This window comes from Saimiri boliviensis, chromosome 20 (genome assembly GCF_048565385.1).
Source record: "Saimiri boliviensis isolate mSaiBol1 chromosome 20, mSaiBol1.pri, whole genome shotgun sequence".
Lineage (NCBI taxonomy): Eukaryota > Metazoa > Chordata > Mammalia > Primates > Cebidae > Saimiri > Saimiri boliviensis.
In genome coordinates, this window is record NC_133468.1 from 8,541,650 (window position 1) to 8,562,003 (window position 20,354).

Below are 20,354 nucleotides of genomic sequence, written 5' to 3' on the forward strand. Positions count from 1 at the left end.
CGCACTACCCACTCAGGCACATTGGATTCGGTGGGTTTTTTTCTCAAGTCGGAGGAAGACCTGGAGATTCTGGGTCCAGAAACTCAGCAGAATCTTACAGAAGGAAGGGAGAGGAATGCCAGTAATTGAGTGTACATGATGGGCTGGGCATGATGGGCTGGGCAGGCAGCACATATGCCCTAACCACTTGCACAAACATCTTCTCCAGTCTTCACTGGAACCCTGAAGATTTAGCTACTTGTATCAGTCAGGCTTCTCCAGAGAAATGGACCAATAGACCATATATGCATATCTCTATCTCTCTCTCTCTAGTATATCTCCATCAATTGCTCTCGCTCTCTCTCTGTCTGTCTCTCCCTCTCCGTTTATCTGTCTAGAATGATTTAGTTTAAGAAATTGGTTCACATAATTGTGGTGTGTGGCAAGTCTGAAATCTCTAGGGCAGGCCAGCAGGCTGGAAACTCAGGCAAGAGTAGATGCTGTTGTCTGGAGGCTGAGCTTCACTGGGAAAGGTTTTCCTCTTAGGGCCTTCAACCAATGGAATGAGGTCCACCCCCATTATTGAGGATAACCTCTTTTGTTTAAAGTCAATTGGTTGCTTTAGATGTCAACCACATCTACAAAATTCCTTCACAGCAACATCTAGATCGGTGTTTCATTAACTCGCTCTACAGACTAGCCTGTTTGGCACATAGAACTGTGTGCCATCATCTACTATGGCATCACACTACCCCTGATTTTACATCTCCATTTCTACTCTTGCCTCTAACTGTTCAGTCCTTGATCTCTTGGAAAGGTGAATAAAATCATGTGCCCTCTGCTTTTAAATCATCAACAGCTTCCAGTTATACTTATGATAAAATGTGAACTCTTCCCATGGCCTATGGACCCTCATGATCTGTCCTGTCCCAGTTCTCCAGTTTTACCATATACCACCCCTCCCTATGCTCACGGTAATGCGGGCTCAACAGGGCAACGTTACCGACCTCAGGGCCTTTGCATATGCTATTCCCTCTTACTGGAATGCTCTGAGGTCAAATGTCACTTCCTCAGAGGTGCCTTTCCTGACCACCTGTGTGGAATAGCCCCTCTCACCCACACTGGAGCTCATTCCTTGTTTATTTCTTTGGTCGTACTGTCTCTGTCCAGAATTACTTTGTTTAGGCCAGGAATGGTAGCTTATGTCTGTAATCCCAGCACTTTGGGAGGCTGAGGTGGGAGAATCGCTTGAGCCCAGGAGTTCAAGACCAGCCTGGGCAATGTAGTAAAACCCTGTCTCCCCCCAAAATTAAAAATTAGCTGGGCACACCTATAGTCCCAGCTAATTGGGAGGCTGAGGAGGGAAGATCGCTTAAGCCTGGGAGGTTGAGGCTGCAGTGTGCTGAGATCACTCTACTATACTTCACCCTGGGCGACAGAGCAAGATCCTTTCTCAAAACAAAAACAAATACCAACCAAACAAAAATTACCTTGTTTACTTATTTTTGATTTGTTTTTTTTCTCTGTTTTCAGCTAGAATTTGCTACCATAAGGGCAGGAATTCTGTCTGCTTTATTCCCCACTATATTCTCAGCTCCTTGAAAAGTGCCCGTAGTTACTGTCACAGCCCAGATTATGCCACGAAACCATTGTGGTGAGGACTCTGTGGCCTTCACCCCTGAACGCTGGACGAAAGTCACTCCTCTCCTGAAACTGTCTGCTGCAGCCACTGCCAGAATGGAGTCTCCGCTGTCCGGGCAGGAACGTCTGATTGGCTGAGCTGAGGTCACATGCCAGACAACATCAGACCTTTCCCATAGAGGTCAATGACAATGACGCCTGCTTCCCACTCAGACACAGAAGTTCCCTCTTGCCCTTTCCCAGTTAGGACACCCCCACTCCCAATATCACCCACTTATTATCTATCACCCGCTTTCTACAACTTATGATGCTAGTTTTCAGTTATTTACTTCCTCAGAGGTGCCTTCACAAACCATGTGTCTGGAGTAGCCAAGAGTAATTGTGGTTTTTGTCGTTACTTTCAATGACAAAAAACACAAGTACGTTTTCATCAATCTGTTACTTTTGCTTGCTCTGGAACCCATTCATGCTCTGAAACATTTCTTATTCATAAAAATGGAATCATACAGTTATGTCTTTGCATGTGTATGTCTGGTTTCTTTCACTCAGCATGTTTTTGAGATTTATCTATGGTGTTGGATTTTCCCCACTGTGGCACAGGATTCTGTTATATATCACATTTTTTTTTCGGTGTCCATTTTTCAACTGATGGACCTTTACAATATTTCCAGTTTGGGGCCATTATGAATAAAGCGGCCAAGAACAGTCAGGCACAAACTTGTAATCAATAGATAAGCAGTTATTTTTTATTTTATTTTTTTTGTATGCAGTTCTCAATGTATGGTGGCTTGTGTTTACCCATAAGTTCTGTCTGCAGAGTAACCTTTCCCAGATCTGAAGGTCAGGTCATGCCTCATCCAAAAGCCTGTTCTGGCTCTTCATTTATCTGGAGACCACGTTCCCTGGTTTGGTCCTCCAGGCTTTTCGATACTGGCCTCACCCTCTATTCTGTTTCAACTTTCGCCTTGCATTTTGATGCAGGCACATCTACCAGCTTACTCTCTCTGGAATGCACAGGGCTGTTTTATTCCTCTGCTTTTGCACACACTGTCTGGAATGTCTTTCCTTAGAGGGCTTTGATTCCCAAACAAGCTGATAGACATCCTTGAAAGGCTAGTTCAAAAGACACCTCCCCTAGGAACCTGATCTGAACTTTGCCAAGCACTTTATTTTACCCTCCACTGGGCGCCTACTCTGGTGTTAACATTGATGTTCATCATGCTTTGGTGTTAATGGTTTTGAAACACTTGCTCCATTATTCCATTTCCCCCATCCAAGTACTAACCTGGCCCGACCCTACTTAGCTTCTGAGATCCGATGAGATCGGGCACATGCAGGGTGGTATGGCGGTATGCCTATTACCTGTATTTCAGTGGTTGTCATGTTTTCCTTTCTTGTCTGTTGCAAGGCAGAGAAGGAGTCTCGGTTTGTGAAGTGACTTTCTAATACCACACAGATGCAAGTCTGTCTGACTTGGATCAAATGCTCCTAACACAGTGCAGGGTGGAGTGTATACTAATTGACATGCATGAGGTTAATTGAAATCAGGGGTTCCAGCTCAGGGGTCAGCAGGGAACTGTAAGAAAAATAGCCCAAATGGAGAGGGCACACCCACCAAAGGGGACAGAGTCCACTCACCCCAGCAAATTGTTGCTGTGGGAATAAGGGTACCGACAACTTCTAATTTGTTTCAAGAGAAGCCCAAAACATGCATTTCTCCTGGGAGATTTCTTAGTGTTTGAATGTGTTAACTAAGTTATTGTTTAAAGTACGAGGTAAGATAATCAGTGTCTGGGCTGAATTCAGGCCACTGCTTACTAAATTGCTCCGTGCACATAACGCTTTACTCTGCAAAATCTGCAGTCTGATAATTCTTACTTTGGAAGATTAAGAACAACAACAACAAAATGCTTGTAGGCAAAACATAGATTCATTTAACAACAAGCCAAATCTCCTTGTTGTCTCTGATGGCCTGTTTGTTTATTCACTCGTAGTATTCTCGGAGATTTGTGCCGAGTGAGCCCGATGCAGGAGGGCTGAGGGCACTGAGATGAGATGGACACAGTCCCTGCCATCAAGATGCTAAGGGTTCAGTGAGGAGTACAGAAAGACACAGGCAGAGGCCAGGCAGCCTCATCACAGACATAGCCTAGAGGAAGGACCGCTGCCCCATTCTGGGCATGTTTCAGGGAAGCTTTCCTGGCAGAGGTGATAGATGACCCCTGGCTTAAAGGATAAGTAGGAGAGAGGGAGGTGAAGAGGCATGCCCGATGCCATTCCATTGAATCCCTATAGCATGTGGTCTTTTGTGTCTGTCTTGTTTCTCTCAGCACGATAGCTATGAGATTCCTCCACGCTGCTGCATGCATCAGTGCATCATTCCTTTTCATTGCCAAGTAGTATTCCATTATATGAGGATGTGGCAGCTTTTTATCCATTTAACAGATAGGATTTTTGAGACCAGCTTCTTGGAAGGCGCTGGAATGGGGCTTTTGGTCAAGAGGCTTTGCCAGGCATGGTGGCTCATGCCTGTAATCCCAGCACTTTGGGAAGTCAAGGTGGGAGGGTCACTTGAGGCCAGGGGTTTGAGATCATCCTGAGCAACACAGCCAGACCTCATCACTATGGAAAAAAGAAAAAAGGGAAAAAAAAAAAAAAAAAAAAAAGAAAGAAATTAGCCAGGTATGGTGGTGAGTGCCTTAGCTACTTAGGAAGCTGAAGTGGGAAGATGGTTTGAGCCCAGGAGTTCAAGGCTGCCGTGAGCCATAATCATGCCACTGCACTCCAGCCTGAGCAATAGAGCAAGATCCTGTCTCTAAAGCAAAAACAGAGCAACAGAAAAAGGCGGCTTTGGGGACCGCATGACTTGGGGAGGTGTGGTCCGAGGTGGTGGTGCACTGGGCGGTTCTGCTCGTGGCTTCTCCATGCAGAGGTGGCCTCTGAAATTTCTGTTTACCTCAATCAGTGCCTCTGTAAACCATCTCAGCTTCCTGCTTTGTCAGATTTTCAGTGCAATCCTGAAAAGGACCGCTTGAGGCAGGGTTGCAGAGGAGGACGGAGGTCCAGGGAAGGGGCCAGCTTGCTCACTCAGCGTGGTTTTGCAGGGCTATGAGAAGGGTCCAGGTTTTTGTTTCCAGCTGCACAACTCTCCCTCTACTAAGCTCACTGCAGCAGCCCCACTTGCACAGGAAGAAGTTCCTAGTGTGCCTGAGCCCAGCCGGCAAACCAGCTCTTGACATGCTTGACTGTTGCATCGTGTGGAAACTTCCTTAAAGTAAAAGGCCTTTGATTTACTTTTGGTGGACAGGTAGGGAGGAAAAAAAATACACATTCTTCAAATTACACCAGAGATAAACATGGGACTTTTTAAGAGGGGCTTGTATCAAACAAAACTCTGTGAACACCTATTCTGTGTTGTAGCTAAGGCATTCACATTTTTCAGCTAGTATTTTTGCTTTGTTTAAAGGTGCTGATAGTTAATTTGTATATAGCTGAAAAAAAAAAGGCTGGGTCTTGCAAGGCAATTTCTAGCAGATCTGAGACCTTTTTAACTAACACACTGCCTGCCAGGTGTGTACTTAATTTTTTTAGATATGTTTGCATGCTGCTAAAGCCAGAATGTATTCAATTCATGCAGGAGAAATGCTGCAGTGAAGTACGCTAGAGCTTGAAAAATGCATTTGGATTTCAGTTCAATTTCCCTGCTAAATAGTGCGTTTGTGTCCATATGGCTCAGGGTACTCTAGGCAGTATCTTGTCTCTCAAGGCTCTCTATTGCAGACAGCAGAGGTCCATCCTCCTAGTGTAAACAGAAGGGAATTTGTTAAGGGATATTGGACAGTTTGCAAACCTCCAGAGTGTTTAAAGCACCAGGCACAACACAGTTGGGAGACTCAATCAGTGAAGGGCTGTTCTAGCAGAAACAGTGCTGCTACTACCACCTGCCGCTCGGCACCTGTGGGTCTAGGGACTCAGCCACACAGCTGTCCAGGCGGGCCTCTCATCTTCCACAGTCCTACCTTCCACTTCTCATGGTCATGTCCAAGTGACACATCAGACAGGCCAAAACCAGGTCATGCACCGGTACCCACAGCGCAAAGGAATCTGAGGCTTTGCCTTTAGCTCTTTGTCCTCTACCGCGCTGCGGAGCAAGCCTCGAGGGCACGGGAATGGGTGCTGAGGGAGCCAGCTTTCAGTCTCCGCCACAAGTACTCACCGTAATTTGGCAAAGACCACAGCGTTAGAGGAGCAGAGCCAGAGTCTATGTTGTCCCATTCAAAGCAATGTTTCACAGTATGATTTTTGAACCTCTGTCTCCTAATTTGAGAAATATGGTTAGAAATTGTACGTTACAGAGTGTGGTGAGCGGCTTGGATCTCCTTTCAAATAAGAACTTGCTGTTTCACTGTTAGTAGTGAATTCAGCCGATAGCTACTAGCTGTCAGAGCCTGCAGGTTGCACCTTCACTTCTGAGCTGAGGCCACACTGTTTTCTAGTTCCTGCCAGTCTATGGCCAAGCATGGTGGGAACACTAGAGCCTATTTCTGCCAATGGAGGATGCCTGTGATGGGAAATCTTTGGGTTGGGGTGGCTGAATCTTCTGTCACATCTACATCACAGCCTTTTCCCTGCCCAACCCTCCTTTTTATCATCCACAGGCATTAATTACCCCAATAAACTTCTTGTATTCCTAACTCTGTCTCAGTGTCTGCGACCCAGGGGACCCAACTGATATGTGGGGCTTTGGTAAAGATGAAATGAGGCAATAATCCATGAAAGCATTGAACAGAGTGCATGATACACAATTTTGAGAATTTCCTCTTTAATTCCTCCCTTTCCATTTTAATCTGTGTCTAATCCAATAGAAACTTCCCTTATTTCCACCTTCAACAATGTACCTTGAGGCCAAGCGTGGTGGCTCATGCCTGTACTCTCAGCACTTTGGGAGGCCAAGGTGGGTAGATCACTTGAGGTCAGGAGTTTGAGACCAGCCTGGCCAATATGGTGAAACCCCATGTCTATTAAGAATACAAAAAATGACCCAGGCATGGTGGCATGTGCCTGTAATCCCAGCTAGTTGGGAGGCTGAGGCAGGAGAATTTCTTGAACTTGGGAGGTGGAGGTTGCAGTGAGCCAAGACAGTGCCACTGCTCTTCAGCCTGGGCAACAGAGCAAAACTCTGTCTCAAAAAAAAAAAAAAAAAAAAAAAAGGTACCTTGACTTTATCTGATTTTTGTTTGATCACCTCCAGTGCTATGACCTCAGTCCAAGGCACCAGTGTTTCCAGCTTTGTGTTAGTTTGCTATGGTGATACAACAAAGTACCCTAAACTGAGTGAATTAAGCAACAGAAATGTATCTTCTCACAGTCCTGGAGGCCAAAAGTCCACATTCCGAGTGTGGGCAAGATTGGTTCTTCACTGGGGCTGTGAGAGAGGATCTGTTTCATGGTTGTGGGCCTGCTGCTGGAGGCTTGCTGGTAATCACTGGTATGCTGTGGCTTGCATGGGCCGCACCCCGGTGTCTGCCTTCATTACATGCCATTCTCCCTGTGTGTCTGTGTGCACCCAAACGTCCTCTTTTTTATAAGGACACCAGTTACTGATTAAGGACCCACCTTCCTCCAGTGCGAGGTCATCTAAACTTAATTAATTATAGATGCAACCATCCTGTTTCCATAGAAGGCCACATTCTGAGCTACGGGGGGTTAGTACTTCAGCATGCGATTTACTGGGGAACACCGTTCGACCCTGCACAGGCCTAAAGAAAGCCTCTTAATTGGTTTCCCTGCGTCCTCTACTACATAGCACTGAGAACAATCTTTGACACACTTGAATCTGACCACGTCCTTCCACTGCTTGGCTCCTTCCGTGTCCTCCTATCACACGTGGAATACAGCCCAGCCTCCTCAGGGGGCTTGTGGTATCCTTGTGCTCAGGCTTGGACACGTCTCTAGCTTCATCCCTCACCATGTATGTCAGCTCAGGGACTCAGGCCACCTTTCCTCCAGTGTGCTGAGTTCTTTCCCACCCCGGGGCACCTGCACTGGCTGTTTGGATCTGTCTGGCAATCTCTCCCCTCCTGGCTCTCTCACAGGTAGAATCCCTTTCTTCATTCAGGTCTCAGCTCAAAAGTCACTTCTTCCAAGGGATCTTCACTGACCCCTGCCAAGTTAAGAAGGCTCATCTATCAGGATAGTTCAAACGATGCTGTGCTAACAAATGATCCTCTAATCTCAGTGACTTATAACAATGACAATTATGTTTTGTTTTGTTTCATTCTGTCTTTGAGGCAGAGTCTTGCTCTATTGCCCAGGGTGGAGTGCAAAGGTGCCATCTTGATCACTCCTGGGTTCAAGCGATTCTGATGCCCCAGCCTCCCACACAGCTGTAATTCAGTCATGTGCCACCATGCCCAGCTAATTTTTGTGTTTTTAGTAGAGACATGGTTTTGCCATTTTGGCCAGGCTGCTGTCAAACTCCTGGCCTCAAGTGATCCTCCCGCTTCGGCCTCCCAAAGTGCTAGAATTACAGGCATGAGCCACTGTGCCTGATCCAACCATGACGATTCTATTGAGGGCCAGCTGCAGCTCCTGTTCACAAAGGCTTCACTCTGGGACACAGGCTGATGAACAGCCTTCACTGGGACATTGCTGGACTTGGGGAGGGGGGGGGGCACAAAGACAGATGTGAGCCATAAGCTTAAAACCAAGCTTCTGTCTGACAATAATACACATCTCTCTAGCCACATTTCATTGGCCAAATCAAGTCACATGGACACTCCAAAGTTCCCCAGGGTGAGGACCTATAATATTCCCATAGAAAGCATAAAGCATATGTCCCTTAGAGATGTGTAAAGTCCCATGACTAAGCCTGAAGTCAATGAGCTGGGCAAGTAGAATATTCTCCCAAAGAAAGGCAGCAAATATTATGAACAACAATTTACCAGAAAGGTCACACCCAGTCTGTATTTTCTCTTAATAAATTACAATAAAATTGTTAATAAATCCACGGTTATTTAGGATCGGTGTGTATGTTGTGTGTATAAATACGTCATTGGATGAATGAGTACGTAAACTTGAAAGATCATGGGAAAAGGCCAGGCTTTGGAATCAGACAGAATCAAGCGTGAATCTCAGCTTTGCCTCTTATGAGCATATGACCTCAGGCTAGTTAACAAGTATTTCTATGCTGTCGTTTCTTCATGTTCAAAACAAAGATGATGAAACTTTCGTCAGAGTCGGCCCATAGGGGGCAGCAACGAAACACTAGTTTCTTTCTCCCTGTGTTGCTTTTGTAGTCATCGTTATTTTTTGGGTGTGTGGTTCACTGCAGCATATATGAGTAATAACATGACACTGATTTTGTTGCAGCAAATATACAATGACATTAAAAAAAAATTTTACTTTAAGTTCTGAGATACATGAGCTGAACTTGCAGGTTTGTTACATAGGTATACATGGGCCATGGTGGTTTGCTGCACCTATCAACTCAGCATCTAGGTTTTAAGCCCCACATGCATTAGGTATTTGTCCTAATGCTGTCCACCCCCTTGCCCCCACCTCCTGGCAGGCCCCAGTGTGTGATGTTCCCTTCCCTGTGTCCATGTGTTCTCATTAGAACAACATTTTTTCACTGGCTTTGATTCATAAACCCCTCCATTTGAGATTGGTTGTATTTTGCAGTAATTTAACCCAATTAACTAAATTTTAAACTTACACATTAGTTAAAGTAAATTAATTTAATTTCATGATCTCTTGCTCTGCCACTGAGTCTCCTAAGCTCTAACCAATGTGTTAAATTTGGCTTTAAAAAATGACATCGTTGATATATTGACTGCCTTGTTTCAATTTGTGAATTTGTTTTTCAGGCCATAAGCAGTTTTAAAAATCTATTTTTTAAGTAATAATGAGTTTTCATCTCAAGTCAATCCGTGTGATTTGGAGAGTTATCTCTGGCCCTTTTGCATTTGATCCAAGAGCTACTCCGCTATATAGAACATCAGCCACGCTTTCTCCAATGGATAGAGATTATGGTCTTTGAAGTTCGACAGGCTTGGGTAAGACACTGGCTTTGTTATCTTATTCATTCTGAGACTTTGGGCAAATCCCAAAGCCAAAGACTTTTGGCTTTTACTGGCCCATGATGTGTGGCACATGTCATCTATAGGAATGAAACTAGGAAAGAATATCAGAGAGGAGCCAAAAGAAAAACATGAATGTTCTGCCAGATAAATCTTCATTCTGGAGAGCCTGGACAGACAGGTGACCCTGGGAAGAGTTGGCAGCAGAGTACATAAGGGGTGGCAGGCAAATGGCAGGCATTCTTTGTTCCATAGAACGACTTGGGGATGCTTTCTGGTAGGCAGATAGTTGCAGCCACTTTGTGTGGAATGCTGGCATTTCAGTGAATGTTCTTCTGGTGGGTGACTTAGTCCGAAAGAGGACTTGATGGTAAACATAATAGGGTACTCACAGGCTAAAAAAAAACACTGATCCTTCAGGCCTGCCATAGAGGGGTTAGGGAAGCACAGGGGTCTTCAACAGCACAAAAGGGCAGAGCACGACCCGGGCTGTCACCTGATGGCTCAGCTCTGGCTTCCTTTTTTCTTTTTTGAGACAGAGTCTTGCTGTGTTGCCAGGCTGGAGTGAAGTGGCGCAATCTCATCTCACTGCAACCTCTGCCTCCCAGGTTCAAACAATTTTTCTGCCTCAGTCCCCTTAGAAACTGGGACTACAGTCACACACTACCATGCCCAGCTAATTTTTTTATTTTTAGTAGAGATGGGGTTTCACCATGTTGGCCAGGATGGTCTTGATCTCCTGAGCTCATGATCTGCCCACCTCAGCCTCCCAAAGTGCTGGGATTACAGGCATGAGCCACTGTGCCCGACCTCCTTTTCTTTTTATTGTGATAAAATAATATAAAATTAACCATTTTCACTGATCCACTGGTGTGGATCAGTGCCATTAAGTACAATCACATTGTTGTGAAACCATCACCACCATCCATCCACAGAACTCTATATTTTGCAAAATGGAAACTCTGCAATTGTTAAAATAAAGACTTCAGATAAATTAGATTTAACAGAGTTTAAATGAACAAAGAAAGATTTGTGAATTGGGCAGTCTCCTAAGCCAAAATAGGTTCGGAGAGACCTTGTTGCTGCACTGTGGTCAAAGATTGCTGGACAGAAAAAGGAAAGTAATGTACAGAAAGCGGAAGTGAGGTGCAGAAACTGCTTTATTTAAACAGGGTCTGGCCACCTTTGCTTTGCAGAAACTCAGTGACTGGTACCAGAGTAGGTTACAGTCCATTCATACATCCAGTTAGGGGACAGTTCACCATGAATGGAGGGATCTTTAGGCTAAACTTAAAATATGTAAGCAGGCAACTTTAGGCTAAGCTTAATTTTATAGTCCGAATTAGACAATGACTATCCCTCTACCCAGCCCCTGCAACCACGATTCTGTTTCTATGAATTTGACCACTCTACGGACCCCATATGAGGGGAATCATACAGAGTTTGTTGTTTTTGGGACTGGCTTATTTTACTTGGCGTAATGTCTTCAAAGTTCATCCACACCGTAGCAGGGGTCAGAATTTTCTTCCTTTTTAAGGCTGAATAATATTTTATTGTATGTATGTACCACATTTTGTTTACTTATTCATCAACGAGTAAACAAATTCACGGACTCATTCCATTGACAGACATTTGAGTTGATTTAACATTTTGGCTATTGTTAAAAAAATAATAATTTGGAGTCCATTTGGCTGAGAATCCAGCACCTTGGGTTTCTACATAAGCAAACTGAAGCCCCATTCAATGTGAATGACCACAGCCTAGGAAAAGAAAACTCCATTTTAACCATTCAGAAACTGCTGACTAATCTCTCACTAGAAACTTTACCAAGCAGAAATCTCCAACTAAACTCCAACTGGAGACTTCCTGCCTTAGGCAATCAAATACTTTTTTTTGGCCTTGCTTTCATGAACACCTTTTGACAATTTTCCTCTCACATCCTCTTGGTGGAGCCCACACGACTTGCAGTTTGGTGCTACCCGATTCATGAATCATTGTCTGCTCAAATAAACGCTTTAAAATTTTCACATGCCCACGATGATCTTTCCACACTATTGTAAATAACACTGTTCCAAACATAGGTGTTTTGTAATTTTGTAAAACTCAAGTAACTCTTTGAGTTTCTGCTTTCAATTCCTTTGGTTATGCACCTGGAAACAAAATTGCTGGGTCATATGATCATTCTATTTTTAAGTTTTTGGGGAACTTCCAGTGCTGTTTTCCACAGTGGCTACACCATTTTACCTTCCCACCAGCAACGCACAGGAATTTCTTCCCATCTCTACATCCTCACCAACACTTGCCGTTCTCTGCTTGTTTGACAGTGGCCATCCTACTGGGTGTGAGGTGGGATCTCACTGTGGTTTTGAATTCCACTTCCCTAACGGCTGGTGAAGCTGAGCATCTCTTCCTGTGGCTCATTGGCCATTTGTATATCTTCTTTGGAGAAATGTCTATTGAAATCCTTTGCTTAGTTTTTAACGGTTGTTGTTGAGTTATGGAAATTCTTTATATGCTCTGGATATTAATGTTTTTATGAGGAAGTTGATTTACAAACATTTCTCCCATTCTGTAGGTTGTCTTTTTACTCTGTTTTCAGTACCCTTTGATGTGCAAAAGTTCTTCGTTTTGAGGTCCAATTTTCCTCCTTCTTCTTTTGTCACCTGTGCTTTTAGTGTCATAATGAAGAAATCACTGCCAATTCCATTGCCATGAAGCTTTCTCCTTATGGTTTATAATTTTAACTTTTCCATTTAGCTTTTTAGTCTAATTTAAGCCAGTTTGTGTAGATAGTGTGAGATGAAGGTATGACTTCATTCTTCGGCAAGTGGATATCCAGTTTGCCCAGCATCATTCTTTGAAAAGACAGCCCTGTCCTCCTTCTGTCTCTCTGTCTCCATGGGAATTTCATGCCTGAGAGAGAGTCTGAACAGAGTATTGTGGGACCTGTTCCTGTCCCACGTGGTCAGAGGAGTTGAGTCCTCTGATGGACAGCCCGCCAGAGCCATGTGGTCTGGGAGAGGAAGACGCCAGGTGAACAAAAAAAGAGGTACCCTTTGCAGCCAGGGAGACAAAATGTCAGCATGAACAGGCATCGTTTGAAGATGGGGAATCGCCAGGCTCGTCAGTTCATTTGCCTCTGTAACACGAGAGAGGAGACAAATAAGATTGGATCCTGAGTCTCCTATTTCTGGCGAAGAAAAATGTCAGTTTATAAACCTTCCAAAAATGATAGATGCTGATGTGAGTACCATTCTCTGTGATGGTCAATCAGCATGAAAGACCTTGAGAGATTAAAGGTACATTCCACAGGGCAGGTCCTGAGCCCAGGTGTCTCCAAAGAGACCTTTACAGACAACCTCTTAAGCCTCCTTTTGTGGTTTCTAATCAGGGAATGGAGTTTTATTTTTCATTTTTAGTTAAATAGTTTTTGGGGAACAGGTGGTGTTTGGTTACATGGATAAATTCTTCAGCTGTGATTTCTGAGATTTTGGTGCACCGATCACCTCAGCAGTGTACACTGCACTCAATGTGTATAGTCTTGTATACCTCAGCCCCCTTCTAAACTTACCCTGGGAGTTTTATTCCAATGTTATCATTCTTTCCCTAAAAGGCTGTACTGTTCAGGATTTCATCTCCAAGTGCAGCCACACCAACTTTTTTCCTTCCTTTACCTACATTTAGGAGGACTTCTTCAGCAAGACTGCACATAGAATTTCTTCCAATATGGCAAGGCCTAAAGAAATCTAAGACCTAGTAAAAGGTTATATTAGGAAGCTCTCAATCTTTCTCTCTCTCTCTGTATATATATATATATATATATATATATATATATACATATATATATGTATATATATATATATATATATATATATATGGAATCTAGCTCTGTCACTCATGCTGGAGTGCAGTGGCATGATCTTGGCTCACTGTAAACTCTGTCTCCTGGGTTCAAGCAATTCTCTGCCTCAGCCCCCCGAGTACCTGGAATTACAGGTGCCTGTCACCATGCTCTGCTGGTTTTTGTGTGTCTTTAGTAGAGATGGGGTTTCACCATCTTGGACAAGCTGGTCTTGAGCTCCTGACCTCATGATCCACCCACCTCAGCCTCTCAATGTGCTGAGATTACAGGCGTGAGCCACCGTGCCCAGCTGGAAGCAATAGATTTTAAAGAAAGGGATAAATAGTGTATAATATTTGTTACCATATCCGGTTGCCTCAAGGAGAAACACGGAAGGATCAATTAGAGGTGCTGCTTATCTTATTTTACAGAGTAGTTCAGAAAGCTAGAGACACATAGCCCATGACCTAACAACTCAGGTCCATGGTGTATGCCCTTGGGGAGGCTGAGATAATGATGGGGAGGCAATCCATGTAAGAGACATTGAGACCTGGATTAGAACACTAGGTGTTAAAATCAGGTGAAGGAAGCAGATGTCTCCCTGAATCCTGGGAGAATGAGCAGGAGTGTATGACTTTGAATGTGGTGTAGGCAGGGGAAGCATTACATAATGCTTATACCTCCATTGTTGTGTACGGAGAAGACAGACTGTTTTTCACTAAAGGAGGAATTAAAAGGGGAGCCATGAGTTTTGGAGGAAGATGGTAAGTTTGATAAAAAACACAAGTAAAATCTAGGGGAGATGTTGAGTGGACAGATGGTACAATAGAAAAATTCCAGGGAGGTGGAGGGCTGAAGACCCACAGTGTCTTGTGGGTGGTATGGAGAGGAAAAGGCGCCCAGGATTCTGTCTGTAAGGTTGTTGGCCGCTCTCTGGGCCCTCCTCAAAGTTTTCCATCTTTTCTAAATTAAAGCTATCAGAGGTATTGAACCAGAGCAACTCTGTCTTTAATAGAAGCTGGGTAAAATGAGGTTGAGACCTACAGAGCTGCATTCCAAGATGGTTAAGGCATTCTAAGTCACAGGATGAGATGGGAGGTTGGTACACAATACAGGTCATAAAGACCTTGCTGATAAAACAGGTTGCAGTAAAGAAAAGCCAGCCAAAACCCACCAAAACCAAGATGGTGATGAGAGTGACCTCTGGACATCCTCACTGCTGCACTCCCATCCACGGCCATGACAGTTTACAAATGCCATGGAAATGGCAGGAAGTTACCTTATATGGTCTAGAGAGGGGAGGCATGAATAATTAATCCACACCTTATTTAGCATATAATAAATAGATAACCATAAAAATGGGCAACCAGCAGCCCTCAAGCTGCTCTGTCTACGGAGTAGCCATTCTCTATTCCTTTACTTTCCTAATACATTTGCTTTCACTTTACTCTGTGGACTTGCCCTGAATTCTTTCTTGCACAAGATCCAGGAACCCTTTCTTGGGGGTCTAGATTGGGACCCTTTTCTGGTAACAAAACCACTAAAATATGTGGACTTCTTCCAGTTTCTTTACCTCATGAATATAACAGGGCCTCTTGGGTATTCTTAAGACCCTATATAAATCTCTGGATAAAAGTACATTGACCTCAAAAGGCTTTGATTTTAAAAGGACCCTCTTTATATTTATTTTCCAATCTTGTAACCAGATCTCTCCCTATCCCTGCTCTTCTCCCCTCCCCACAGCACCCCCATCTCTGTGTTTGCATACATTGTTCCTTCTGCAAACATCCCTTCTTCTTCATCTAAGCATGTCCACTGAGATATTCCTTTAAGATCAGATTCGGTGTTGCATCCTCCGTAAAGTCTCTTTTGGTCCTCCTGTCCACCCTCCCAAAGCTGGGATAGGCACCTCCATTAGCTGTACCTCTGAAGGTACAGAGAACCAGGACAAATCTCAGTGTCCAAAACTGGGATATTTGGTGCCTGCTGGCTCTGAGGATTCCAGGTGAGATAGCAGGGGATTGCCCACTGAAAGCAGGTAATACACGTCATTTATTTAACCTGTTAAATATGTTTATTATAGGGAATGAAGCTTGTACATGAAATAAATTATTGAGAAGATCCATCATTGTATAGATTATGTAGGTCATCAGTTATCTGTGAATTAGGAAAAAGCCTGAGGCTCCTTGTGTTTAATTCTTCTCTTTGCTGGCCAGGTAAGCAAAAATGTTGGCTCAAGCTGTGTTAAATCCAAATAAGACATAAAATATGTTTTCTTCCCTATTCTTTCTCTCCTTTCTTCCTCCTCCTCTTTCCTTCTTCTCTCTTCTCTGTTTCTCCTCTCCCTCCTCCTCTTCTTCCTCTTCTTCAGCTGATCAAATAGAGCTCTCTGATTGTAAGTCACAGAAATGTACTATGGCTAACCTAATCAAATGGAAATTCACCGGAAAGGTAACGCTGAGTGGAGGGGAGGCTGCAGCACCAGGGTTGGGAAAGGACAGGGAACAAAGCACCCAGGGCTTCTGGAAGTACGAGTCACAAGAATAGTCTCGCAGCAGAAGCACTCTGGGCAGAGAGATGCAGATGAGGCTGATGCTATTTCGTTCACATGCATTTAGTTTCTCTATCCTTCTGCTGAAGATAAAAATCTCATGGAGGAAGCATCTGGTCAGCCTATTTCAGGTCATGTGTCTACTCCCTTAGCTAGGGAGGGGCAGGCCCTATCAGACCACTAGAATGTATTCAGTAAAGAACAGATAATTCCCCCAAAAGAATCTGGGATTTTTTTTTTTTTTTTTTTTCAGAGGTGAAATGGATGCTGGACTGGCAAAAGCCAATGAAATGTACGCTTTACATACAGCCTTTGCCAAGACAAAATGCAATGCAAGGAAAGATTTCCTGATCTGTGCCTACCTGCTTGATATTTCAGAAGGAATTTCATGTAAGCTTTTTCTTTTTCTTTTCTTTCTTTCTTTCTTTCTTTCCTTTTTTTTTGAGATAGAGTTTTGCTCTGTCACCCAGGCTGGAGTGCAATGGTGTGATCTCGGCTCACTGCAACCTCTGCCTCTCAGGTTTGAGTGATTCTCCTGCCTCAGCCTCCTAAGCAGCTGGGATTATAGGCACATGCCACCATGCCCAGCTAATTTTTGTGTTTTCAGTAGAGACAGGGTTTTTCCATGTTGGCCAAGCTGGTCTCAAACTCCCTACCTAAGATGATCCACTTGCCTTGGCCTTCCAAAGTGTTGGGATTACAGGCGTGAGCCACCACGCTCAGCCTCATGTAAACTTCTTCACAGCTGTATCTACATTTTCAGGGGTGGACAAAGGAGGGCATCTAGGTGAAGAAACCTGACCAAGGCCCCACAGCTTGATAGGAATAGAGCCAAAATTCAAACCTGGGTCTGTCTCCCGCAGTGTCCTTCCACTGCAGCCCCAAGCTGGTATCCTGAATTGGGATACCTGAAGCTGGGGATGAGAGTGACCAGTGCTTATATTCTAGGGAGGGGAGGTAACTAAACAATGCAGAGACAGGCTGAGAGGAAAGCCTTTTGTGAACTGAAGGGTACTCTCTGGGCTCCTCCAATGATATATAATCTCATGGGGCCAGCAGACAAATTAGCAGCTTTTGTTTTTTTCACAAAACGTTAATCTCCAGCCTCAAGAGCCTACTTCAGCATTTTGTTGCCGCAAAGACTCTCCCCTGGGCTTCATTCATGTTTTCTATAAATGGCCTAAAGAAGACTCTCTAAGGTGACTTAAATAGATTCTGTGTTTACACAGGATAAACAATTTTTGTGGATTAGCCTGTCTTTCATCTCAGCTTAGGTTATGATCTTGCTAGCAAGCACATTTTTCTTTTTCAGCAAAATCCCAAAGCTTATAGCAGTTCTATATTGTGTTGTGCTGAAGGTATTTATCATTTATTACTGGGGAATAAAATCTCTGAGGACAGGGAGATTTGTTTTGCCCACTGCTATAATCCCAGCATAGTACATGGACAATAATAGGCACTCAAAAAATACTTGGGAAGGCACAGTGGTATTCATAACCATTCCAACCCTTCTCAAAGCATTTGTACTCCCCATGCTCCCAAAAGATCAGGCTGAGCCAAATGGACCCTCTAGATCTCCTAAGAGTGAATGATTTAGATGGGGGGAGGTGACAATGCTGGAGCCGTAATGACAGGTGGAGCCAGGGCTAGATTTGATCCTACAGCAAAGTATTGCTGGATTAGTCTCCCTTTCCAACCTCATTTTTCCTGCCTGATTAGATTCCTTTGCCTTCCTTAGATTTAAAATCTAAAAAGTTGACACCTAAGTCTAAAAGTTGTGATTTTCTTGATCTCTGTTTCCAGATAAGATGGAATAACAGGGATTGGATTTGTCCTCCCACCAGAAACAACCAATAAATTGAACAAAATACGTGGAACAATGTCTCTCCAGATACCGGAAACAAAAGACAGCGATCTCTGAAAGACGGGAAAAAAAGAAGTGAGCCTTACTGTCACCCAGCTTACAGCCTCAAGAGATGTTCCAAGCCGTGGTGCAGGGAAGGGGAACACAGGTGGAGTCTGGCAGACTCCCTGAGTTGAGTGAACAGAACTAGTAGTCCAGGGACATCAAGACAGCCAGAGGTCACAGACCAGAGTATTACGAAGGAGAGACCTTTAGAGAGAGATAAAGAAAGAGAGAAAGGACTCTAGAGATCTTCAGGGAGTCCCGTCTGAGTGTTCAGAAGAGGACTAACCGGTATATGAGTGTGCAGAAGTGTAAGTGTGGAAATTATAAAGAATAGTATGCCAGTGCCTGGCACTGACGCAGGGCCATGAACAGTGTTTGCCACCATCAGTCAGATACACTGAAAAAGAGTCTTGCTTCGGCCACACAAAATAAATAACCCCAGATTAAATGCTGCTCTGGTTTGACCTAGCAAATCTTAAGAGCAAGACCTGAGTCCTTTTGTGGTTCATAGCAGGATGCTTGGGTTTTCGTGCTCTAGCGTGAGATACGCTGCCTTAAACTGTGTTATGGTGTCAGCACATCACTCATCTGATGTGAGGGAAAAAAAGGGAAAAAAGGAACAAAAGAAAAAAGAGGAAATAAAAGAAGAAAAGAAAAAAAGAAAAATAAAAAAAGCAAGAACTGAAGGATCACACTGTTTCCAAATAACTTAAATATGTTCTAGAGCAAAGCTCAAAAATATCTGAAAGAATATAAAAAAGGCTAGCACCAACTAGATAAAATTTACTATGTATGATATCCAAAAACATTAGCAGGCATGAAAAGAATTAGACAAATATGACACATAAGGAAGAGGAAAATCAATTGAATGGACACAGAGGTTAGAATTAGCAAAGAATGACATTAAAATAGTTACCGTATTTCATATATTCAGAAAGTTAAGTAGATACACAGGAAATGTAAAAAAGACACAACATGAATTTTGAGAGAAGAAAACTACAAAATGTGAGATAAAAAATACACAGAATGAGATTTGACAACACATTAGACCTTGCAGAAGAAAAATCTTAGTTGACTCAAAGATATAACAATAGAAAGTATCCAAAATGAAATACAAAGGGAAAAGAGTAAAGAAAAGAGCACCTGTATCAGTGATTTGGAGGCCAGCTGTAAGCAGTCCATACATTTAAAGAACCCAAAGAAGAGAAGAAAAGGGGAAAGATTAAAAAAAATTTAGGGCAGGTGTGGTGGCTTATGCCTGTAATCCCAGCAATTTGGGAGGCCGAGGTGGGCAGATCACTTAAGGTCAGGAGTTCAACACCATCTTGGCCAACATGCTGAAACCCCATCTTTACTAAAAATACAAAAATTAGCTGGGCATGATGGCAGGCACCTGTAGTCCCAGCTAGTCAGGAGACTGGGGCAGGAGAATCACTTGAGCCCGGGAGGCTGAAGTTGTAGTGAGCAGAGATCATGCCATTGCACTCTAGCCTGGGTGACAGAGTGAGACTCTGTCAAAAAAAAAGAAAAAAAAATTGAGTAATAATGGCCACAGTTTTCCAAATTTGACAAAAACTATAAGCCTTCAGACTGGAGAAACTCAACAAATCCCGAATGCGCTAAAGATTTGAAGAAAACTACTCTGAGGTTGATCTTGATCAAATTACTCAAAACCAGTGATACAGAAAAAAAAAAATCTTAATAGCCAGAGGAAAGAAAGACATGTTATGTAGAGAGGGACAAATAGAAGGGTGATAGCCGATATTTTGTTAGAAACAATATAAATAAAATGATAGATCAACATCTGAAACCATTAAAATGAAAATTCTATCTAGAATTCTATATCTAGCCAAAATGTCTTTCAAGAATGAAAGCAAAATGGATACTTTTTAGAGATATAAAAGCTGAAGAAAATCAACCACCAGCAGCCCTGCACTTTAAGAAATGTTAAAGGTAGTCCTTCTAGCAGAAAGATGATCCCAGATGGAAATACGGATCTACGTAAAAAAGGAAGAACATCAGAAATGGTACCTGGCAAACATACAGTATTTATTTCTTATTACTTAAAGTTCTTTAAAAGATAACTGACCATTTAAGAAGACATAGAAGAATACTACTGTAATGTTCTTAACTATACATAGAATGATATAAATCAATTGAATGTAGGCTTTGAAAAATATTATATTTGTATATTATAAAATATATGTGTATATTTGTGTGTGCGTATATATATATACATATATATATATACACAAAGAGAGATGACATAAACTCTAAAGCAACCATGAAAATAACAAAAAAATAGAAAATTAGCTAATAAAAAAGATAAAATGGAACTATAACAACTACTCA

The 20,354-nt window shown here is 43.1% G+C and overlaps 1 non-coding gene across 1 annotated transcript; it reads left to right on the forward strand.

Annotated features, from left to right (window-relative positions):
- Positions 1 to 18,494: 18,494 nt before the first annotated feature.
- On the forward strand, positions 18,495 to 18,596 carry LOC120360449 (small nucleolar RNA U13). Its single transcript, XR_005576945.1, has one exon. It is a non-coding gene; the product is annotated as a small nucleolar RNA U13 (small nucleolar RNA).
- The last annotated feature ends 1,758 nt before the right edge of the window (positions 18,597 to 20,354 follow it).